Source organism: Gymnodraco acuticeps, unplaced genomic scaffold, assembly GCF_902827175.1.
Source record: "Gymnodraco acuticeps unplaced genomic scaffold, fGymAcu1.1, whole genome shotgun sequence".
Classification (NCBI taxonomy): Eukaryota; Metazoa; Chordata; class Actinopteri; order Perciformes; family Bathydraconidae; genus Gymnodraco; species Gymnodraco acuticeps.
The window spans coordinates 2,257,441-2,283,547 of record NW_022990590.1 but is presented as its reverse complement, the minus strand read 5'-3'; the positions used below and the strand labels follow the sequence as shown (position 1 = coordinate 2,283,547).

General features: G+C 41.4%; 1 protein-coding gene across 3 annotated transcripts in view; it reads left to right on the top strand.

Annotated features, from left to right (window-relative positions):
- LOC117554205 (1-phosphatidylinositol 4,5-bisphosphate phosphodiesterase beta-4-like) overlaps positions 1-26,107 on the top strand; it is an 87,164-nt gene that overhangs the window by 5,684 nt on the left and 55,373 nt on the right. For all 3 annotated transcript variants that reach the window (XM_034228508.1, XM_034228507.1, XM_034228506.1), the window contains one exon: positions 11,778-11,845. The gene's annotated coding sequence lies outside the window, so the exon portion shown is untranslated. The remainder of the gene's footprint in view (positions 1-11,777; positions 11,846-26,107) is intronic.

The following is a 26,107-nucleotide window of genomic DNA, read 5'->3' as shown; positions in this document are numbered from 1 at the left end:
TTTACTGTGTCATCTTTAGATGCCTTAATGTTCAAACAGCTCTTTATTTTTCTCATACTGCCTGTGGTGCAGCACCTCTTTTCCCCCTCTGTCTGAAACCAGAGCCCAGTCTGCTCTGATTGGTTAGCTGGCTGGCTCTGCTGTGCTTGGTCAACCACTTGGAGATGACCCGCCCCTTAGCCTATCACATACAATGTGTTGGAGAACTAGCCAATAGAAGAGTGGGTAATACATAGCGTCGTCACTGTGTTACAGAAGCAAACAAAGGAGTCGAATTGAAACGTTTCAGGTTGTGTGTGTATGTTGGAGAGAAACTCCCTCTGGAAGGAACATTGGGATTTAAGCCTTTGCAAATATATATATATATTAGGGATGCACGATAATTATCGGTCCGATATTAGGAATTATGACGTCATCCCGATAAACTCGATACCAGTATTAATAGCCCCGATAATATACAATATATTTTTTGGGTAAAAAAAAAGAAAAAAATACTGCGGTGTGGGTGGATTGGGATGAGCGGCGCTTGTTTTTCACTCTGCTCCTCCCGTTTTGCCAGTACTGTGGTATTAGTGGTTTAGGAAGAGGGGAGTTCTTCACAAATCCAGCGCTCCCTAACTCGTGAAGCCAGGACAGTAAACAAACATGTCGTCGGTGGTATGGGCGTTGGAGCTATGTGCAACTCAAGGCATATGCTCGAACCGGAGCTGCCTGGACGCTGCAATCATGTTGCGCACTATCCGTGCTGCTGAGTGTGCTGACTTTTCGTACAATGTCCCACTGTCTGGCTTCCTGCATAAAGTCAAGTGCTCGGCGCAGTTGTGGCGAAATGTCGCTCCTCTGTTTTCATTTAAACAGCTCCGTATATCCGTTAGCGCAGCTAGCTAGCACCAGATGCTAACAACAACAATGCACGTAAGGTCTCTCTCTCGCTCGCTCGGGCCACACATACACACACCCTCCCAGTCCTCCAGATGGCCAGTCGGTGCCTGCCGGTGAGCGTGGAAGTGTGGTCTGCCACAAGCGGGCGGCAGGAGCGGGGCTGTCAGCATCAGCTTGTAGATGGTATTTTAAACTCGATGCGCTCTGAAACTACGGGGCGGCCGAGGAAAAAAAATACACATGCGTTAAATGCGTTAAAATAATTAGTGGCGTAAACATTTTTTTATTATCGGTATCGGTCTTGAGAAGCAGGAAGTTATCGGTATCGGTATCGGTTTCAAAAAACCAATATCGTGCATCCCTAATATATATATATATATATATATATAAATAAACCTATATATAAAACAAAGCACTGTGTAGAGACAGATTTCACACATTGTCGTAAATACAGTATTCAACTGAGATTATCCTGCTGAAGAGCACGGTTATTTCCTTGCTACTTCCATAGATACATGGCCACATAGATAACTCAACAGCTCTTTAAGAAAAATCCAGTAGTATTTATGCCTATCATCAGTTCAATTCATTGTAGTCAATATCACAAGTTATTCCCCTAATATATTTTTAGTACAACGTCTTTCTCTTCTCTCCGTAATTTTATTTATTTGTGCTTATTTTTGTCTTTCACTGCCTTCTCTTAATTCCCACATGCCACAGGACACGTAGCTCACATCTGTTTGTAAATATCAGATATTTGTATATGCCTTTCCACATTAATAGGTCATTGGTCATGACGAGCCTTTGATCATCAGCTCTTCTCCCTTTGGGATTTGTAAAACATTATATAACTTGGCACAGTTTTGTAGTGGTTCTAGGCCCAGGACCAAGTACAAGAGGCAGTGTTGTTTTCCATGTGGTCCTAAGGTGGCTGCATGTTAGCAAATATATGACCAACGGAAACAGAGTTCCCCTCTTCGTAGTCAATGAGGGATAACATGGCTCGCAACAGACACGGTTCATGTTTCTGAGCCTTTTGGTCACGGTTCCGTTTATCCCGACATGCATAAATACTTAAGAACAGCAGGCTCATCCAGTTATAGATTCAATGGTACCACAAATGAATCACCTTAATCAGATTTTCAATCGATGAAAACATGTGCTATTAGTGGCAGCAGCAGTCATGCATGAACCCTGCCAGTAACAGCAACAGAGTCAACATACCGACATTATTCCCTGTTGCGACTGTTTGCATGGATCCAGCGCCCTGAAACACTGTCCTAACCTCAGCGGCAGTTTCAGACCTTGACATTCATTGAAAATATAGAAGTGACAGTCACTCGAGGCAGCATCCAGGCAGAGGAGGTGTCCCTTTCAAAGGAACTGCGTCTTTACATGTATTACAATGTTAGAGAATATTGAACCTTCGAAAATGGAAAAACCAGAGCACTTTCATGTTCATTTAAATGTGCGGAACAGCTTGTTTTAAAATATAAAAAGTCAGAGGAAGAAGGGAACGTTTTGAAACATTGTACCATTTTTGATTTGGGTTTTGGAACAATCCAAAGAAGAATATTCCAAACTTCAAAATGTCTCCCTACGCCTAGATAACTCCAGTGGGTCTGATCTAGGAGTAACTTAATGTTTTGTAGTCAAAAAATACATTAATTGTTATGCATTCTACTTGAAACCCTTAATCATCTTAAACCCTCTCATTATCGGCTTCAAATCAAACACAGCTGATCCTAACCTGACCTCAACCCTAACCGCTCCAGATGATGTAATATTAATTTGACTGTTTGCTGCTTAAAGAAAGAGAGAGATCAGAGATGAGAGTGTCTTCACAGCAAGGGTAAGTGTGGCTGTAGGGGAACTATAATGACGGGATATTCTCTGCAGACTCTGAGCCAGCAGAGAGATGGAGAGCAAAAAGCAAAGCAGACAGAACGAGAGGGAGCCGCTTACTTTCACACCAACAGATGGTATCCGCCATCACCAAGTCAATATTTACAGTTTTCTAACAAAGAATTGGCAGCATTAGTTGGGGTGATTCAGTAGCAGGCAGCAGGAGAGATTCCTGGTTTGTGTGAAAGACTCTTGGAAGAGTAAAAGCAACACTTCAGTGGTACTAATTGTTGCTCTGTTGCACGTGTGGCTCTCAAAGTACATCGCAGAGAGCTTTCAGCCACCCCTACACTCTTGGATTCTTCTCCTTCTCCTTTTTTAAATGCACACACGCTCGCAGTGTGCACACTCGCTTTACCCATGGCTCAATCCACTGTGGGGATACAAGTGAACGCAATTTGCACTTCCAATTAAACTGTCGACCTCTGCTCCAGAATGCAAAACTTGATTTTGTAACATCCTCTCCTGGATAGCTATTATTACCCAGTCAGCCCAGTAATGGATGGAATAAGGGCTACGCGATACACTGAAGATCATTGAAGTCAGCAAAAATATTTAGTATATTTATTACACTGGAAGTATTTATTTAGAGAAACTAAGAAACCTTCAGAGACACTTAACTATTCATTACTTTTTGTGTCTTCTAATTATTGAGTTATTTGACTGTATGACCTAAAGAGAACACATTTTAAACCTATTATAAATATATATAGCAGGTGGTAGGTTTGGCTACAAAAAGAGTTAAAATAATCGGAAAATCAATGCTGTTTTAAGCCATACTTATAAAACCAATAAGCTACAAATGTGTCAAAATCGAAAATATAGCAACTGCCACTTGTATTTGTTAAAATGGGTTCAGCTTATTCACATTAAGATAGAGCAGCATGAGAACAAATCATAGCATAATACATTAGGCTAGTGTTAGCCTAAAGCATGCTGCTGTGCCTCTAACACATGACTCACTGACCAGATCAGATGACTAGATAAACAACAGGAATTTGACTTATCTTGTTTTCTTACAGCGCTGCGCTTATCTATTCCAGAGAAAGATGATGCGTGTGTGTTGTATGTGCAATAAGACCATATTTAACCAGATAACATGCCAACACGATGATGTAACATTTAGCAGCTGATCTTATCCCTTATCCTGCTCAGTTTAGTTGAAATTCAGAGTACAGAGCACGGGCCAATTGAATATATTTTGTTATTGACTTGCATAATCTATGAGAGAATGCTTATGCTACTATGCCAGAGTGGAACACTATAACGTTTTTAATATGGGCCTAATTTACGTCTTTATTTGTCTTGTGTTTTGAAAGACTTAAAGGTAGGGTAGGTAAGAATGGAGAAACCAGCTCGAGTGCGCTAGAATTTGAAAGTACACAGCCGAAAAAAATCTGCCCCTTCCTTCAGACTTCCTTCCAGAGCCCCTCCTCCAACACACAGGAACGCGCACATGACCAATGAGGGCACGAGGTAAGTTTGTGCCCAGATGGAAGGCTGACAGGCAGGTAGGCCATCCAGTTATTTTAGCCGGGCCGGCTCAGATGATTGGTCGTGCTTTTTACAGCGCCACGGCTTCCACAGATGTCAAAAGCATTTAATATATTCATTGCCATCGGGATGTTGAGAGCATTCCATGGAATATAACAAAAAGTGTTTCTGAAATAAATTACATACCCCACCTTTAAGTGGCTTTTAATAGCATTTATTGTTGATAATTTTTCGGAGACAAAACAAACAATTTTGAAGCAGAGTATAAACACAGAGTATAAAAGAAAAACAGTTCCCTCTCAGGGATTTCCGACCAGCGCCAGATATTTGTCAAGCGCCTGCAGACATTTTTCATGAGACACTTCTCGCATGTCATTTAAACAAACGTCAGGGCTTAGCACATGAATCCATTAGAGGGCTATCATAACAAACTGTGGAAGTAATGTAAAGTTTATAAAAGTGTCCCAATCAAAGCACATCATAAGAGGATTGTTGTAAATCTTATTTGGCGAGTGCTGGAAGACATTTCTTATGGAAAATGACACATTTGACAGTTATACCACAAGAGATAGAACAGGACATTATATTTACTGTATATATCACATATTATATATACAGTTTTTCCGAGCTGCACTTTCTTAATCCTGAAGGCAATTACTCAGTGAAATCCTCTCTAGCTGCCTTCATTGTCTCCGTACACCATTAGCAAGTGAGTCATGTCTTGTACAAAGCAGCTGAGATAAAGAACAGGTAATAATGCCTAAAATAAATATGAAGGAAAGGTGTAAAGTGGCCAGGCAACAAAGAGGAGGTTGAGTGTACTAGTCTTGGGTCTCAACTCATTATGTTGTGTATGCAACCCCTGCTGATGGGGATCATTTATACAAGTTGGCAAAGATGGAATCATTGAGGAGAAGTACAATTATATGACTGTTGGTTTTTTTGGCAGTAAAATCAATTATAATTTGTTCATAATGCCTTGAAATAAAGCCCCTCTCAGACATGCACTTCATTAAGTAAAAGCACTGTTATCTTATATGACCAGGTTTCTGTAGAGTCAAGACGGCAAAAGGTCAAGTCTTAAATCAGTCTTTATTGAATCTTTTCAATGAATATTCAACACTTCACTCGTCCTGGTAGATTTTGTCCCAGAATTCTGGGGGCAGCAAAGTCTCTTTGAGCAGCTGTTGGTCAGAAATTCAACAGATAAAAAGCTTACATGCCTCATTTTCTTTGAAGCATTTGTGTGTAGGATTTATAGAACCGCCTCCAAAATGGCAGACTCGCTAACAACACAAAATCACACTAGAAAGAAGCTTTTAAAGAATCTATTTGAATGGCTATTTCCTAAAAACAATGCCAACCATAAATGGTATCAAACAATTGCTTGCTCTTAATGAAAATCTTTCTGGCTCAAATATAAAGTATATGACTGTCTCTGTCGCCATTTTGCAAACCCCCACTAGACTCTGTCAGTCCCACCCTCCCTGTCATGTACCAGATTCCATAGTGTGAAATGACAGCATCATATGAATAACATGGTACAGTGATGATGTTTTTTGGGTAGGCCAACCGGGATGTTAGCATTGCAATGTTTTACTTGATTGAAAGCAATGGGATTTTTCCATTGGATTTTGAATAATACAGAAAACAAGATCTGTGGTAAACACATGTTTTTGATACTGACTCGTTTTGTTTGGCAAGATAATGCCTACATATAAACACCACTTGTATGATAGTTGATGTGCAATGCAATTAGCAGAAGTGAAACGTAATGCTGTAAAGGAACTTCACGACACTCCCATGACTCACTACAACAACGCTGAAAGTGACTCCTGTTTGGCGTGATGATGTTTAGTTTCATTTAGCTACTTCTTAGCAACTGTTTTGTTTTAAAGACTTCTATGTCGTCGAACAAAATGTGAAAATCTCATGAGCTTGTTTTAACCCCTGACCTTGTCTAGGGAATCCAAAAACATTGATTAAGACAAGGGAGCCCATAAGTGCTAAAATGCTAACTCATCTCCAGGTTTAGAACTTGTTCCTGCACCACTCTCTTGATACTGTCATATTTCAGTAGAGTCATAATGCAATATTAATATTAATATATATATATATTACACATTACATGTCTGAAAAGGGCTATAGTAACTCTGAAGTGTTCATCATACCATGTTCCAGGACATCCAGCGCACATTTAGCTCTATAATGGCTGTCAGTGGCTGAGGTCAAGTGGTTTTCTTCCCGTTGGTAATAAAGAACATGGAAAGTGCTAGATCCCGGACTCCACCAATGCTAATGTAATATAATAAGCCAATTAGCCAGCACATTGTTTGACGGGAGGAAGTGCTCTCCCAGTGTACGTGGTCTTAATGTTGTCCTTTGTCAATCTTTCTGCCACCGAAAAGAGTGACATTTTCTCTGTTTTCACTGACTCACTGAGTAGAAATACTGCCTCTCACTTTTTCTCTCTGCCTGGATTTAATTCTCTCTGGCTGCCTCTCTTTGGCCCTCAGGGGTTCTCCTCCTGACAGCATCACAGAGAATAGAAATAAATGAAAAGTCAAAGTGTATTTGATATGTCTTGGTGTATGTGCAGTTCTCTCTCTCTCTCTCTGTGTTACTGCATTGCTCTCCTCCATCATTCTCTGCTTCTTTCAGGACAGTTTTCCTTTTGTTTTTACATACCTTTCTCTCAGTATTTTACTGAGGCTTGTTGCATCGTTTCATTCAATCCTTTCAAGCTGGTGCTAGTCTTTTGGTTGGTTTCTCGTTTTCTTTTTGTATCTTTACGATTCAGTCTTTCGATGTTGATGAATGTTCATATTAATTGAATATTAAAAATAACTAAACGTTTTTTATATTTGAAGAGCTTTCAATAAGTCAGCAGTTCACTGCAGAAAATGGGACCAGCTGCAGAATTACATTATGCAATATTTCTACAAAATAGGGCGCATAGTCTATGTATTCAACCAATGTCATGCCAAGTAAAGAAAAGGTTTGAAAAAACCAAGCTGATTACCACAAGATAGCGACAGACACAGAATATCACGCAGTAAAACATCTTTTATTTTAAGTAAGTTGACATTTTGCAACTTAATTTCTTGCTAAAAGTTGCATGAGAGAACACCTTCCTGAAGGCTTTTGGCAATTTTACATTATTGACAAGACATGATATAACCCATCGTCTACCAGAGCATGTTGTTTTTACATATGTGTTTGTTTGAGGATTAAACAACACATATTGTGGTAATTAGTGTGTTTTTGAGGGTATAGGTCAGGAGGTTACATTTTTTCATTTTGCAGAGAGTGAGCTATCTAGCTGTTTCAGTCTTTATGCTATGTCATGATAACTGGCTGATTGTGGCTGCTTCTTATGAAACATAATGACACCAGAGGGGTCTAAATGTTCTCATCTTTAGTCAAATTCAGTGATAATGTTGGTTTTCCATCACATAATCATGCTTTTAAAGAAGATATGGTGTAAGAATCAACCTCCCAATGTTTGGAACTCACCCTTCATATCTCTGGCCACAGAATCAGCACTATCCAATCTGGTGTATCTACCTGACCCTCTCAGAAACCCACTGCCCTACGGGATACCTGCATGGTATAAAAGAAAGCCTGGTCTTTCAGAGTGCTCCTGTGGTGGGAGGATTGGTGTTTGATGTCCCCTCCACAGTGACTCTGAAAAGAGCAATATAGAAGATTAAGATGACATCAGGGTTGACATGAGAGTTATCCTCTTAATACCCTGACAGGTGCTGTTCATGGCGGCAAAGCAGCCCACAGTGAGTCCTGTAGAGAGCTGGGTCGATTCCCTGAGGCGCGGACATATGCTTTTAGCTCTTGATCCACCCAGTCACTTCTGGACTGGCTTATAAAAGGGGTAGCTGTAACCCTTCCATTTATCAGTTATTTACTTAAAGGTCCCCTATTATACTCTTTTTGATCAATATAGTATAGGTCTCTGACATATACAAAACATGTCTCTGAAGTGTTTGGCTCGAAATACCCAACAGGTCATGCATTGTAGCATCCCATAAACCTCTCTGTTTCAGCCCTGTTTCAAAAGTGCTGATTCTCTGTCTGTTACTTTAGATGAAAATAAGGAGCCACTCCCCACGGCCCTCTGAGAGAGATTTGGTTAAAAATAACACAATGGTGCTCTAGGAGGAGATTCAGGTGATAAGGTGGGCGGGTGTTACCTTGGTTGGTTATTGGCTAATGGTTACACAAGCCAAAAACCGTACATTTTCAGACAGGTTTTTCACAAAAGCACAAAGAGAGAAAATATTTTTTCCTGAACATTTCAGAATCTCTTAACGCAGAGGGGAAACATATTTATGTATAAAAGAGATGAAAAAGTGGATTTTGCACAATAGGTGACCTTTAAATATATCACATGAAGATAAACCGTATGCAACTTTATTTCTAAATGACACTATTCTAGGTGTTACAAGCAGGCTCGTTCTTGTTTTGTTACCACTTTTTGCCTGAATGCGTGTGTAAAAGTAAAAATGCGTGTTATTTTTAAACATGGCTATTCTAGGTAACGTGGATAATGTCACTTCCCCTGCCATAAGCCCAGCGTGTGATACCTGAGGGAGTGTGTGTGTGTGTGTGTGGTTGGCTGTGTAACAGTGCTGTCCTTTTAATCAGCCCCCCTGTGTGTTCCCCCTGTAGAGCTGTCATTGGTTGAGTGATGATGGTGGAGCTGCCACTGTTCATAACATTTAAATCTGCCAGGCAGGGGTGAGATTATACCAGCCCTCACCTGTTGCCCTAATCAAAGGAATTATTACTGCCCCGCTGGATGTTACTAAGAATAGCACAACCTCTAAAAATACACACATTCTCTAAACACACAAAGTGAAAGGGTAGAGAGAGCGAGAGAGCCTATCAGGTAGCAAAGTACATCATTCTTTGTTTGATTTTGTGTATCTGTAATTGGACTATCCAGGAAGTGGTGTTTTCTGGGAGTTTCCATGGTTGCTCAGCGCTCTTGTTTGCTTGGTTTTATTTATTATATTTTATTGGGAAGCTGTTTTTATCAGACTCATGTCAGTACTCTGTATTTGAATGTTTAGTCAGTTTGCTTGGTAGCTGGATTAGTCGACAGTTGATGGATTGGCTATCTATCTGTTATCTGTTTTTTATTATAGCTGTCTGTGTACTTCTCTTTCTGAACCCTACTTCTGTGTTCTCACCAAAATATTCAGCGGAACATAAATCCTGGTCTCGTGTGACACCGCTTCCCTTTTTTGGAGCAAAGTGTATACCCACTGATCCTCTCCCTGCCTGAAGAGGCCTGTGAACAGCTCTCGGCCCGTGAGGCCACTTGACCTCTGGAATATTTGATCCACATAAGCTGCCACTGGGAGAGAGGCCCATCCACATGAAGAGGAGAGGAGAGAAAGATGGAGGGGAAACATATGGAAGCAGATGACTCAAAGGACAGGATGGATGGGTTAATAATGAGCAGATCAATGGGAGATTACATGTTGCAAACATATTAACACCTTGAATCAGCTCCTGATTACTCCATTGATTTTTTTGAATTTAATTCCCTCGTGAAATAAATACTTTTAGGTGAAAATCTGTCATACATACAATATTTGATTATGCTTTATATATGGTTGTATGCAGCTAGCTCAATCATGCCATAATAGTCTTGGATGAGGTCAGGTGTAGGGCTGCTCGATTATGGCAAAAATCATAATCTCGATTATTTGGGTAAATAATTGATATCACGATTATTAAAAACGATTATCCATTTACTTTGAAAACATCCATTTATTGAAGAAAATAAAAATGTGAACAGTATGTTTTTAACAGTTGATTACCCTGAACTTTAAGTATAATTCAACTGAAAAACCAATACATTTTTTTTATTTTTTGAAATACATAAATAAATAATCGTTTTATTTCGATTATGTTGTTTTCATAATCGTTGCAAGCCAAAATCGTAATTGCGATTAAAATACGATTAATTGAGCAGCCCTAGTCAGGTGTCTTCTATTCAAAGGGGCTGAGCGGCATGTTTTGTTCAATTTACACCATTGTTAGTTGATAACACAAATCTATTGAACCCTTCAAAAATAATATGTGCCCATTGGACCAAAGCTGTCTCTCAGAGATGAAAATGGTTGCTTTGTGTTGACCGTTAAAAGATATAATGCCATAAGGTAACTAAAGCAGTATACAGTATACTATTACGAACTTTGCTATTATGGGCAATCTAAAAAAGAACATCTTTGTTTTGTCAGTATGTCCTTTCAGTACCTAGCCTCAATAATACATGTTTGTTTAGCATGGTATGTCCTTGGTGCACATTATGTAAAGGACAGCCTTGAGATCTTCTTTATTATGGGTTTACATGTGATCCAGATAGTAACAGAGATGGTTCTAATAGGAAAGTCCCATCCTCCAGGAAATGGCTACTCAGAAAGTAATAAGCAGAGGGCTTGTGTAAATCATAACAAAAGAATGAAGTGATTATGTGATTGTTTCCAGGATAACAACATACAGTCATTTGGTAATTATGACAACATTAAATGCCATCTTGAATGATAAAGGTTTCCTCCTTTACCAAAATGTTATAGAAAAGACATACTGGATGATAAGCCCTCTGCAAAACGGAGCAAAGGGGTCACTCACAGGACACATTTAGTTTTACTAAGTTTACAAAAATCAACATTAATAATCCCGGATGTTAGTACAATCTGCAGAACAGCAACTTTACCGCACTTGAAAGCTATCCTGCCGTGTCTTCGCTTATCTGGCTAAGTGTATCTTGCAAAGTGACTGTGTAAAGAAACCATTACCATGCGCCACAGTTCCTGTCCTCCTCTGGGCAGAGCAAGATGGAGCTGTGATGAAGAGGTGACGAAGGACACCGGCAGAGTCTAAGTACAGGAAATGTTCAGGAATTTGTCTTGTCCCTAGTGCGGACATACTGTACGGATAAAAGATGGCTTTCCAAGTGGAGGATTATCCTCTTTTCCATCTATAGCTGTGTTCATTTTTCACTCCTTCTCTCTGTCTTTCTTTCATCCCTATTACCCATCTGTACTTTACATTTAAAGCTTTTAGTAAACCATCCTCCTGCTCAGTGACATACCTACCACTCACCAGCCACAGCAGAGCAGATGTGGAGGTGGTGTCAGTTCATTCTAATTTCCCAGCTCATATCTGACGAAAGCAGCCTTTTCTTGAGGGAAGCAGTTTCCCATTACAGGTTTATTAAGCAGAAGCCAGAGGACTGATTACAAATCTGAACAAGCGAAGTAGAATGAAGCCCACCAGGGAGGGCGAATGATTACACCACAGTGTGTGTTGTGCATGCGTATGTTTTAACAGGGTTGTTTTGTGTCGGTGGTGTCTCCCCTGAAGGCATCACAAGCATCTGTAATATAACTGTAAGTGCAAGTACAAGATGATGCTTAAATAACAACGTCTCCTCTTTTCCTTCTATTTATCTCTTGTTTCTTTAGAGTGGTCCAGTGCTGTCCTCCGGTGTTTCCCCTCCCCTTCAATTTTCTGTCGCTGTGTCTGTCACCTGGTAAGTTCACTGTTCACACTTACCTCCCACATATATATACAGTTTAGAGGCTTTCAGTGTTTTTTCATCCTTTACATAATCAGCACCTCTGGCCTGCCTTGAGCTGCACAATAGCGGTCGCCTTTACAAAACAGAGCATCATTCACTGGTAATGTACACGGAGAGGCATTGTGCCAAGTCGGCAGGGTTTATAGCACATGATAGGCATACATACAGCTGATGAGTATACTGATTATGAATGGGTTGGAGTCGACTGCAACCAACTGTGGTAGGTTTCCCAAGCATAATTCAAGTTTTAACGGTGATATGTCCGATCTTTGGGGTAATAATCACCTTTATATTTATGTATGCTTACTCAAACAGGATGTCTCCTTTTGCTATTTCTGAATGACAACTGTGTTGTGCAGAATCTGAATGCGGGAACAGACTAGCATTGATTACATGAAGTCATCTTCTGTATTCACGTGCCACTCAGAATCCAGTTTATTGCCAAGCTTTGACCTCCATAATTTGTGACCATGGTCAAAGGATTATACCTCCTAATATTAAGCGGACAATTCAGCAAGTGCTTTTTGCACGTACCCAGGAAGCCTAAACACAAGCCAGCTCTAATGTTGAAGGCCCAGCTATCTGTTATCACCAATTACAGGGCTTGTTTACTCGAATGCAGGGACTTGGTGGGTCTGTTTTGTGTGGCTGTGTGTTTGTGGGTCGGGTTTTTAATGATGGGAGTAGAAAGTCTCTGTTTAGATATGTATGTTCTCTGGTTAGGCCTAAGGGGTGGTCCCTGTGTTTGTGTCTATAAATACACACTGGGATCCCGTTCAGTGGCTGAAACTCTCCAGTTTGTGTGTATGGTCTGTGTGTGTTTATGACACCGCTGCAGCCAGGCGAGCCTGAGGCTATTACTGGCCAGCCGGGTTGCTATGGAGACCAGTGGTGTCAGAGAAGAGCAACATCTGTGGGGTTGTTAGTCAGACAGGTTTTCCTCTTACTGTCTTCCCTCCTTTTTCACCCATCAGTCCTGTAGTCTAAAAACTCTCTGCCTGGGAACGCTGAGCAGAATTATGAAAATGTTCCAGTGTCGCATCATTAGTGTTTTCAAACATTGGTAAACATGGCCCTTAAGAGTGGAACTGATTTTTAAGAGCGGTAATTTCTTGGCTAATAGTTCAGCTGCCTACGCTTAATCAGGCTCACAGTGGGCCCTCAGGCTGTGTCAGTCAGCGGGGATCCACTCGGAGACTCTTCACCAGTGGAAAGCACACATTCTGGGGAAGCATTTAACCTCCTGCCCCCTTCCTGCTCCTTCCTGCTCCCTCTCTCCAAAGCTCCCCTCTCTATATGGACATGTTCTATTTCCACAGCTCCTTTCTTCTGGCTGCCTTATCAGTAGCTCAGCAGGGCATACATTCTTATTGAATAGGTACTTATTTGGGCAATAATTTGCAAATTCAGCAACCCCTCCTCCCTCCACTGTCCTCACCCTGCCCACTTCCCCTTCTCTCAAACACTCCATCATATTGGTATTACTCATTTTGAGTTGTTCTGTCTTTTCTGGGTTCCCCCGTGTCCCCCTCTGGGATTGCAACTTTAAGGAGAATGTGCGAAACGGCTGCATCTTTGGCTAGAATTTCAGACTTCCATAATGGAGTTTGTTTGTATTATTGAGTATTCATTCATTTGGAACATGTTAATCCCCTTTAGGTACAGTGTCTTACCCTGTGGTGCAATTGTGCAGTAGCCAGAGCAGACCGTGAACTCTAAGTGCATTGAAGTTCATCTGAGGAGAATTTAATCTTTTGCAAATGAAACGTAGAGGCTTCTCACCTCGCATAGGTCAACCGGAATATGTTTTATGTGTATCTGCAGTATTTCTGACCATGTTTGGGTAAAGACCTGGCCCCATAGAGCCCTCAGCAGGGTATATGTAGCTGGGCAAACCAAACCTTCAACCTCCTAATCTGGTCTGAAGTAGACGGTCACACACAGGACAGTGCAGCACAGGGTCTGTGATGTAACAGTCATTTGGGGATAATTTTGTATTTTCACTCTGTTTGTAGCCTTTATTTAACCAGGCTTCGCACTGCAAAGGCCAGTTACCTAACGTTCATGCCTAAATTAACAGGCTTTCACAGGTTGCCCTGCTCCTACATTCCTCACCTCCAAGTGGAACATCAATCTATGTATGCCGAGATTTAGACTAAGCCTTGGGTTAGATACTTGCTGTGTCCTCTCATACCTCCATGAATATAACATGACCGTCAAAGATACAGTGAATGAATATGTAAACTACTCTATCAAGAAATAATTTCTGCAAAGAACCTAATTTTGTGTTCGGAAAAGAATGTTACTTCCTGAGCAAGGGCTTTTGACATAATAAGTTAAAGAAAGGAAATGTGTCACATCCACATCACTCAAAATATTGTACCCATGGTATGTCCAACACTTGCTAGACTTTTGAGTCTTTCTAATACCACTGTTCCGGTGGGATGTTTCTATTATTAACCAGACACGGATACCGTCTCCTCACAAGCTCCTCATGAAAAATAGTCTTTTCCATGTTCCATTTGCTGGCTTCAGTTTCACATATTCATCACTGAGCATAGACTGAGGATTTCTAGTTATATTTAAGTCTCCTATTCCACTTACAAAGCAGCTTAAACGCTCACTCTAATAGTCCACTCTAAAGTCCCCATAGTTTTGCAGAAATTATACAGTTAATTATCTTCCTAGAAAGGTAAGTTTGTTCTGTTCCCATCTTTCCAAATAACTTGATTTCTTTTTGCATCCATTATACTTGCAAATATAAGTTCCCGGGTTAAGTGCCTCTACCTCATTACATTCAGGGAACTCCCTCACTAAGTGCCTTTTTAAACAGACACACAATCACACATGCGTGCACACACAGTTAAACACGCAGTGCTCTAAATACTTCTGATTAAGATGCTGATAACCCGGGGACAGCCCTTACCCCTCTCTCACCTCCTTCTCTCGTGTTCCCTCCAAGGGGCCTCAGTATTCCCCCAGCGATGGTAGTCATTGGCCCCCGGGTCACAAGAGAAATACACACACACGTCCACATTTGGCAGAGGCTTCAGGGCATCATTTATTAGGTGGCTACTCGGTCCATTAGGCCATGTGTTAAATTCTTTGTGTAACTCAATTTGGCAGAGGGTGTACTTGGATGACTATATATAGAACTCTTTGAGCATGTGTGTCCCAGTATGGGTGTGTTTTTATGATCTCATTTATATCTTCATCTGTGGATCTGTAGGAGTGACTCTGCAAACTGACCCAACAAAGGTCCAGTGTTTGAAAGTGAGGGAGATCCTACTGCTGCATTCTAACACAGGGAGAGTCTTATTGACGTCCATGCTGTATGTTTGATATTTTGTGGCAAGTGCTCACATGTGGACATGGGTTCTGATCGAGCCCAGCTGGGCACTGAAGTCAGTGTGTGTGACTGAAAGACAGCCAGGTTCCAATATCCCAGGCTCGAGTCAATTATGTAACCCATGAGTGAGCAGGGTGATCTCCACTATAAAAGGCAAAGTAGAGGGTAGGAGAGAGTCATTTGGCTTGGAGAAATACATTCTTCCCTTCAACAGTACAAAATACAATACAAAACAAACCTTCCATCAGCCATCTGGCCACCAAAAATGTTTTTTCGTAGCTGTCAAATATTTTATATCAGTGTGTAATCAAAAAAGAAAAGAGTGCAGTGCTAAAGTTTCAAAAAGTATTCATCAAATGTTAGACATAATTGACAGAAGAGTAAAAGTAGATATTTTTATTTGCATTTTCTGGAGAATCAGATGTGACCTTTGAAGATATATAACACCCAATAGGGTCATTTAAGACTATTTTAATTGAAATAATTGGTATATCAACATTACAAATCAGTTGTTATGACCAATGATTTTCCACTTTGATTTTAAGAAGAGGATTATGGAGGGTGGTACTGAGCTGGAATCCATTTAATAGTATGGTCATTGGTCACTGATCACTACTTATGTACCTGCAATTTTCTCATAATCCATTGTGTGAGTTTGTGGATTGTGTGTGATATCCCCCGGTGCTCACTTGTTGTTTGCTCTAGTTTGACACCTTGCATCTGAAGCCCCAGCCACACGAGGACGATAACGGTTGTATCTGCTACAGTTCACTATCAGATAGACCAGGGGTAGCCAACACGGTGCCCGGGCAATCAGTCGCCCGCAGGGGCAACGTGAGGCGCCCGCTGGGCACGTTCTAAAAATAGCTCGCCAAGAAAATCCAAAATGTATAAAATACACAAAACAAAAAAGGAAATGTAATTTAAAGAATCGACGCCATGCATAAACAAAACCTAAATCATAGCGAACTCTATATACTTACTACAACTCTATCTATCTAAAACCCCTCCTCCCCCCACCCCCACAATGAATATCGACCAATCACGTTCTTGCTTGATTTGCGGGACCAGCGTTGTAGTCGGGAAGAAAAGCTTCTACACATCAGCCCCATTGAACAGCCTATCATGCCAGCCTATACAACACACGAGGGCCAGAGATTACTGTGTGTGTTGTAACTTGCATATATATTTATTCCACTTGACGCACACACACACACACGCATGGCGTAATCTCCAAGGGGGACATGTCCCCAACACTTTTCGAAATCCCGTTTGTGTCCCCCCACTTTACAAATATGTTTATTATTATTTTTTAACGCAAGCCGTCATCGCCACGGAGGAGCAGCGTGTGCGTGCGTGCGTGCGTGCGTGCGTGCGTGTGTGTGTGTGTGTCCCTTTATCTATTTAATATAGATAAAGTAAGAAATCATTCCAATGTGTACTATAGGACGGTACAAAAAACAGTTTAAAAGGGGAGTGATTAGTAAAATATGCATAAATAAAAAGAAAGAATGCTAACTAGGTAACACAAGATAAGAATAAACAAGTTTAAATTATTTGTTTTTGGTTGTGATAAAGATGTTTGGATTATTGAAAAGTATACAGCTCCCTTTCATCTGAGTGTTGAGAGCTGTATCCATAAATTCATGTTGTGCTCAAAATGCTCCAGATTGATGCATTTCACTTCAACATTTAAAAAATCTTCCCGGGGCTGCATGCCCCCGGACCCGCCTAGAGGAGGTGAGGACCCCCCTAGTGGATGTGAGGCCCACCCCCAAATAAAGCAGGTTAAAATAATTAAATTGCATACATTTTCTTTTAGTAAACACTGAAAACGGGTCCCACAGACCCAAACAGCACACAAAGGTTAAAGGTAAGCATTAAAGCACCCAGATATTGTTTTAAACTGTATTAAAGTAAACAGGTATTATCTTGAACTGTATTGAAGTGAACATGTATTATTTGGGACTGTTTAAAGTAATCCTATATATCTAAACCTTCTTACTTACACTCCATGACCCAGAGACCCTGACACACACATACACCTCCTGTCTCCATGCAGCACACACACATAAACTCCTTAACCCAGATATCAGCAACACACACACACACATACGCCTCTGCTTATCAGCATGCACACACACACATACACTTTCCCTCACTAATACACACACATGTTCTTTTTTCAAGGTCCTTGCTGGGAATAATCCCAAGCACCAATATATCTGTGTACAATGTTTGATTGTTTTAAAAGAATAGTTTGTGTGAAACCTTCCCTGGGAAATTAAAGGAGTTGGGTCCGGTGGAAGATAAGAAGTGGCTGTCCACCTCAAAAATATATCCATATATACTGTTGTGTAGTCATGCAAAATGCCCCCTGTTTCTGACTGGCTGGTCCCGATACCTGTATCGCACAGCAGTAGAACTGGGAGTCCGGAGTACTCTGTAAACTTGTATTGGTGTTTTTTACCATTAAAATCAGATTATTGTTATAACTTTTATGCCGGTGTGTTGAACTCCCTCTTTTATCAATCTGACCAGGCTCATCTAAAGGACGGCGCGGAGCAGAGGTGGGCTTTAAGCCACCACTATTGTGTTTGCTCCTACAGCATATAATAATGTTAAAATGTGCTAAATATATACACTGCAAAAAAAAAAAAAAAAGAGGAGTAAAAGTAGCCCCCGACTTGTTTTATTTTTAGAAAGTAGCCCTCATCCTAAAAAAGGTTGGTGACCCCTGAGATAGACTGTTCGGCCACACGAGGCCGACATGGAAATGCAGAAAACGATAACGATAACGGGTCCATAGGTGGGTAGATCGTCAAACGAAACGCTCTGGGGGGGCAAACGGCTCCGTGTTTACGCCTCTACAGTACGATCATTTCCTGATAACGTTGAAGCAATAGCCCCGCCTCTCCCCACCTCTCCTGCTCAGAGATCAGCTGCTGGGCTGTCAGAAGAGGGGGAGGAAAAGAGAGGCTCCGTTTTTTATGATTATATAGAGTCGTTATTCATTTGTTTTAAAGCTCAATAAATAACAAAGAAGACCTCTGACCGGCACTTTTCTAATTTTGTCCGGAAGATTTAAACTTTAACGGCATGTTGACCGGCGAAAAAAAATCTAACTGAAACTCTGCTGCACGGTCCCCTCGTCCCTTGGAAGAGGCGGAGAGGTGGGTGTTTTTCATCTGCTGGTGGACTAACCGGAGAGAATTACAGCAGGAGCAAACGCTTGCCTCGGGGAGGGAGAAAAAGAGCCAGAGCGTCCACAGCGGAGAATAAACAGAAGGGCAACCATGGCAAACATGGAAGTCTTCTTCGCTGCTTTTGTGGCAGGACTACAGCGCCACTTACAGGCCTGGCATATGTACTACAGTGTCTCCAGCGGTCTCGTGTGAACGGACACGTTTCTGGTGCCTGTTGCGTGTCGACGGAAGACCTTTTTGATAACGATTGCGGTCCGTTTGCGTTATCGTCCTCGTGTGGCTCCAGCCTGAGACCTGCCACGTACACTGATATAATCTACCATTAGCCAACTTCGAGCTCCACTGAAGCATCTTTATAACTCAAGTTGTTTCCTGCTCCCAAAAGCATCTCAAAAGTTTATTTTCTACAGAAATGTAATGGGTCCTAACAGTTCTTATCTTCACCATGAGCCATTTGGAAAGAAAACTGTCATGCAGAGACCTCTTCATTGTGAACAAGTCTCTCCTTGGATAGTTTACAATAAAAACGTAAAGTCCTCTCATTAAAAGATTTCTGTATGAAGTTAAAGGAAGGCCACCGTGTCTTACAGGAGTCGTAGAAGCAAGACAAAGCAATTGCTTTTGCTTTTGAATGCCCCACTACACAACGTGGAATATTAAAATGTGCAATCTTCTAACAACCCTATTCCTCTGACCTGCAGTCTGACACTATTCTATTCTAGACTGTGGCAGTGGCTCAGTCTGTAGGGACTTGGACTTCAAACCAAAGGGTCGCCGGTTCACGTCCCGATCGGACCAAAACAAAAAAGATGGAGTGAGCTGGTAGCTGGAGAGGTGCCAGTTCACCTCCAAGGCCACTGCCGAGCTGGTATACTAATATACAAATACTCTGCACTTATTACATTCTGCGTCTGGTTTAAAAAAAAAAAAACTCTCCACCATCAGTTAGCAGCGTGGAGCTCAAATTGTGATCAATTTATACAAGCAAATAGGGAATTTCTGTTGTGATTGGCGGTTGCTCTCACCATTCAGCTTTTCCACTCTCGCCTCTACTCGGCTCTTTTTACTGAAATAGCTTGCCAGGTTTTGTGTAGTAACACGTAGCCCACAAGTTGGCTCGCTACATTTGGCTGCGATTGAGGCGTTTTGTGAATTCAGAGATATTACACAGGATCTCCATCCTTGTCAAGGTAAGTACATGTTGACTTAGCTGCTTACACTGCTCTCTCTGTCCCACCCTGCTATTTAATGCAAATGTAAAAACAGATGCAGGCAGTAGTAACATTGATTTCACTGCCATATGTGCTGTTTGCTCGGACAACAGAAGTCTTCTTGGTGTGATAAAAACACAGTTTCATTGCTAAGGGCTTTCATCGATTTAAAGACTGCTTTTATGCATTGTCAACAGTAGCAGGTTTATGGTATGTCTCTGTGTATGACTGACGAGTGCAGCACAGTATGCTCATACATGAACCCTTGAGCTAACTGGATTCTGTCTGATAGGGCAGAGTGTAATCAAATTCACGGTAATCCGATTGACCAAACCTGCTACCAGCAGAATGTTTTACTCTGTCAATCTGTCTATGATCTTGAATCGATGTTGCCTCAGAAGGGCAACTTTTTCTGTGTATCCTGGTTGCTTGTTGCCTTGCCGAAGGTCAAGACAAAGACCCAATTCCAATCCACCCCCTACACCCTAGCCCTACACACTACCCCTCCGTTTGCGCGTTCGCACGGAGGGTCCGCCACATTAAGTGCTGTTCCAAACCAACAAGTGTGGAGGGGGAGTGGGCTATCAAGCCCTCAAACAGCGAGTTTGCATCGGTGCTGACTTCACCTGCTCCCCTACATGACGGGACTCAACGCTGTGTGTGTCCGTCAGGAAACACGCTGTTTACAAGTAGTTCCTGCAAACATTCACTGATAAATTGCGATGTTAACAACCTCATGATAACCGTTGTTACATACAGTTACGGCATTTCCTGTTTCTGGCGGAGAGAGGAGAGTTTGTCCCAAAGCTTGCCGCTGTATTTACTCCCTCCATCTGACAGGAGGGAGCCTCGTTGAGCTGCGAGTGTCACTCAGCCACGGAGTTCACTCCATCACGGTGTGGGAGTGGGTTGGGTGTGATTTGGAATTGGGCCAAAAAGTGTTCAACTATACCAGTGGTGATTTATTACATTGCATTTAGCTGACACTTTTATCCAAAGCGACTTACAATAAGTACATTCGACCAAGAAGACACAACCTTGAAGAAAACAAAATCATATAAGTACATCAGGTTTCATAGAGCCAAAACATTTCAACTAGCTTTAGATAAGCCAGTCCTTTGTTAGTATATAAGTGCTTTGTTAGTAATTGTATTGCTCGAAGTGGAGTTGAAAGAGATGAGTTTTCAGTCTGCGCCGGAAGATGTGCAAGCTATCTGCTGTCCTGATGTCAATGGGGAGCTCATTCCACCATTTTGGAGCCAGGATAGCAAACCCACATGTTTTTGCTGATGGGAACTTGGGTCCCCCTCGCAGTGCGGGTGCAGCGAGCCGTTTGGCTGATGCAGAGCGGAGTGCACATGCTGGGGTGTACGGTTTAACCATGTCCTGGATGTAAGAAGGGTCCGATCCATTCGCAGCATGGTATGCTAGTACCAGTGTCTTAAAGTGGATTCTAGCAGTTACTGGAAGCCAGTGAAGGGAGCGGTATTATTCTTTCTTTTGCTTTTCTGTTTGAAAACTAATAACTAAACCCTGTTCAATATAATTCAATCCAAAAGCCCTACCGTACCATTTCTAAAGTTGAAATGTAATGTTTCTTAATCATGTCAGAATTGTGTTAATTTTGCAAAACAGTACATTTTGAGTTAGTTTGTGGTGGATGCAGTATAATTTGTTTATATCTTGTTCCAATCTTAGATGCAGATGGGTCAAAAACAGCTGGAAAATAACTTTGCTTGAGGAGGATATGAAACTTATAATGGTATTTTTGTAATAAAAAGATAGCCTAACAACATGAGTGACATGCCTTTTACTTTAAATATTTGTTTTAAAAAGCTTTCTGAGTAGATTCATAATCCATACAAATGCAATTTGTTGGACCTATCAAGTGCCATGGAAACGTCGTTAGGCAGAGTGGCCCCAGTGGGATTTTACCCATAACCGTTGTAGTATAGGTGCTTTGTAGTAAACACGCTGTTTGTGTCGACTATCACGGCTGGTAGAATGGAGTAATGATTTGTGTTATCTGTCAGGAGCTCAATGTGATCTCCAGATGCATTGGAGAGCATCTGACAGAATACGTTAGAATTCATGTTATGACTTTTCATGCACTATGTAGTGTGTGTTATTATGTGTTTGATTAACATTTGTGATGGAAAATGGTCTCATGCCTGCTCCAGTGTTAGTGAATTTGTAGCAGAGTGAGTGTAGGGGAGATTGTAGATGTGTTCGTCCTAAGATGTCTTCTGCCTCAACAGCTGATCTGAGTGTAATAGTGAGAGATTGATAGTCTGTGCACATTAAGAAGCAGTGTAGGGGTGAACAAACAGAAAACACTCTGTCTCTCTCAATCAGGAATGAAGTGGGTAATCTGCAGTCACATCTCTGTATTGGGATACTTCTATCTAGACTCATGTGATGTCTTCATTGTCAGTAGTACTCTGTGTGTACAGTGGAAAGCTAACAGGGGTGTGTTTCATCTTTCAGCAACTAGACAAGACAAATATCAGAGACAAACAGTCAAGAGGACATGTGACACCTATCATATGTCATATGGACAGTTTAGATTAGAGACCCGGATGCTGCTCTGAGACAGTAATGCCATTGTATCTTACAGTACATACATATGCAATAAAACAGACCAAGCAAGGGTAATCCCAAGCAGGCTAGATATTGGTGAAGCAGCCTGTTTGATTTGCACACTTACACTTTGTTGCTCCAGTTTGCTCCAACATATTGGATGGAAAAAGTATGATTTTAACCATTTGTCAGGAAAACAAATATAAATCATTGTGGATTATCAGAATGCTGTTTTATTCTTACTTTGAAAATAAATTCTTCCTTAGGCCATCTTAAAAATTATTTTGTGTCAAATCATTCTTTTCAGTGCATGCCAAAACAGAGAAAACAAGATTTATTTTTGATTTAAGTTTTATGTTGTGTAGATCATCTGCTCAATCTCTAATACTTAAGGCGGTTGTGCATTTGATTTCTGAGCATTGAATGAATTATCTCAGCAGTTTACTGAGAAAAATGTAATTAATGGTTATGTAACCCACTGGATAAACCAAGGTTACAAGGTTCTTGTATTTTGTTTGTTAATAATTATTTATTATTTATCTAGTTATTTTATAGTATATTTTAGTTCAATGGTCAACTTTTAAGAACTAAGCTCATTGATTGCTGTTGGACAAAAATCCACCAAGTCCCGCCTCCTCACTCAGGTTAGTGAGAGCACGTTGAAGACGTGTGTGTGAGGGAGCAGCGTCAAGCTGGAAGAACAGAGACACGTGTGAGCATTATATGCACAAAACAGGCAAATTAATAGTTTTCCCGGGACGGCGGTGGACCAAGCTCTGGGGCTGTTGTTGGAGGTTGGAGCTGCTTTGGAAAGTGGGAGTTTTGATTGCTATTTTGTTTTCCTCGGCTGGGTTTTTATGATACCCTTGGATAAAGAGATTCCGGATTTTCTGGATTCTGGATTGTGGACTCTGGATTTTCTCCCTGACGAGGGGGATGGCGAGCTACCATTGATAACCTGAACACCTCATCTTTCCGCTACCAGTGGTAGGATTTTGAGAAGAACTTACAGGAACTGAACAAAGGACAATTTTCTTTTGGGTTTTATTTTTATTTTTATTTGGGGTGCACCCAAGTGTCAAGCGCTTTAAAACAGTTGGAATTATTTGGAAGAATGTTGTTTATTCCTGTGCCAATATATATAATTTTATCTTTATAAAATCTCAGTATTCACTTCATTCACTCTGGTGTTCGACTTCATTTATTACCCATCCTTTAAGAACCTGGAATACTGGTCCAGTTTACACACACCTGACACCCTGGTTACACAAAGTGGCGAGTTAGCCAGGATGGGTTTTAGACATAGTTAAAGGGACACCTTGAGTGACTGAAGTGTGACATAATTTGTATGTGAGATTTCAGTGATAATTTGTATTGCATTCCTTCAGTGAGAAGAGGATTTACAGTGTTTGCACCACAAAAATGGATATTATTGTGAAAGAAAATGTGAAAATCTTAAATTCTGTGTTAGTCAGTGGCTTTACCAACACTGACGTAGATGAGGAGGTTTTTATTTTTCTCAAGCAGTATGGGTCTTTCTCTAGAGTAATTGAAGTACCAACCACAGATCCTGTAACCCAGGTAATTGTAGAATATATGTCTGGTGCTGCTGTGAAAGCACTAGAAGAAAACTTCTTACCTTACAGAAGATCATGTTCTGCCAATTCTCAAGTCTCTCACTTCATTCAGAGTCTTTCCAGTGTTTACACAAGTGATGCAGGTGCCACTGCAACAGATACCTATCTCTCTGGTTTGAAAAACTTAGCTAAGCTGAGCGGCAGACAGTTTGAAGATATCCTACGTGATGAGTTGGCCAGGATCAGTGAATCTGTTGCACACGAAACTCCACTTGAGAACAATGAACATGGAGATCATGAGCCACACATTGCAAAAACTGATATCAACCTCTCGGAGCATAGCTCTGACGCTATTCACATTGAGGCAAATCAAGCCCCTTCTGAGCCCCTTAATGGAGCAAAGGGCAGAGGTTTTTCCCCTCTGAGAGGAAGTAGAATCAGCTCTTTTCACTTACCTTCAGATCAACTCAGCACGCCTGAAGTGCAGCGTGTTGTAGTTGAGCACATTGTCAAGAGTGAAGCTGCATCACAAGTCCATTCTCCTTACAGACTGAAACCATTCTCTGGGAGAATTCCACATCCCAACTTCGAGGTCGACTATGACACATGGCGCAGCAATGTGCAATTTTACTTGAACTATCCATCAATCTCTAACTCCCAGATGGTGTGGAAAATCATGGAAAGCCTTTCAGCTCCAGCTGCAAACATAGTAAAATGTTTAGGCCCACATGCCTCACCAAAAGAGTACTTGAATTTACTTGATTCTGCCTATGCAACTGTAGAGGATGGAGACGAGCTTTTCGCTAAATTCTTGAACAACAATCAGAATTCTGGAGAGAAAGCATCGGATTATTTGCAGCGCCTGCATACAGCATTGAGTCACGTGGTCAGCAGAGGAGGTATCACTGCAAACGATTCTGACAAGCAGCTTCTCAAGCAGTTCTGCCGTGGGTGTTGGGACAGCACACTGATCACTAGTCTTCAGCTTGAACAGCGCAAGAGTAATCCACCCCCATTTGCAGAGATTCTTCTCATACTGCGTACTGAGGAAGACAGGCTAACAAAGCCAGTAGAATGAAACAACATTTTGGCTTCACAAAGTCTAAAGCCATCTCGAACATGCAAGCTGTAAACTTGCCCTGGATGGATGATGTTGAAAGCGTGTCGAATGAAACTGATGACGTATTCTTAGACATAACCAAAGACTTAAAGAAGCAAATTGCAGAACTTCAGGTTCAGATGGCGACACTCAGGGCATGCAGTTCAGAGAAGCCTGTGAAGAAAAAAATGGTGAGTGCAAAAGAGAAATGCAATGATAAAGACAAACAAGCAGAAAATCAAATGCAGCAAGTTACTACAAGGTTGAGGCCGAGGCCATGGTATTGCTTCAAATGTGGTGAGGATGGCCACATACTATCCGTGTGCAGTAACTCGCCAAATCCCACACTTGTAGAAACCAAGAAAACAGTACTTCGAGAGAAGCAGCGTGCCTGGGACAGCCAAAACCGTCCTGCCACAACTCCTTTAAACTAGAACAGGCTTCTGTTGAGGGGCAAATGGAAGCCAAGAAAACAACATGTTCCCCATCTACAGGAAAAATAGTGATTCACAACCACGGAGTCACAAAGAACAGTAAATTGCCAAAACGTCTAGTAGGAAGCAAATGTACAGGCGAAGTTAATGTGGGTGGGGTGGACTATAGTTGTTTACTAGACACAGGATCACAGGTCACCACCATAACCAAGTCCTTTTATCAAGCTCATTTATCTGAGCATCCCGTCAAACCAATAAGTGACGTACTTGAGGTAGAGGGAGCTAATGGACAACAAGTTCCTTACTTGGGCTATGTAGAAATCAACTTGAAGTTCCCTAAAGCCTTTCTTGAATCAGAGCCTGAAATGTCAACCTTGGCTTTAGTTGTCCTTGATAGGCGGTCAAACCAAGGTGTTCCATTGCTAATTGGCACCAACATTTTGGACCCACTGTATGAAAGGTATTGCACAGATCATTCACTTACCTCACCTTGCTATGGCTACCAACAGGTTCTTCACACACTGCGACTCAGGAGAATCCATACAACAAGTGGAGAACTTGGTTTTGTGAAACTCAAGGGAGGAAAGCAAGTAGTCCTTCCTGCAAAGCAAAAAGTTCTTCTTGAAGGTCACATGTGTGTCAATTCAATCAGCACAGAAAAGTACGCACTGGTAGAAAAACCCTCCAAATCAACCTTGCCAGGTGGCATTTTTGTGGAATGTGCTTTAATGTCTTTACCAAAGCATGGAGCAAAGAAG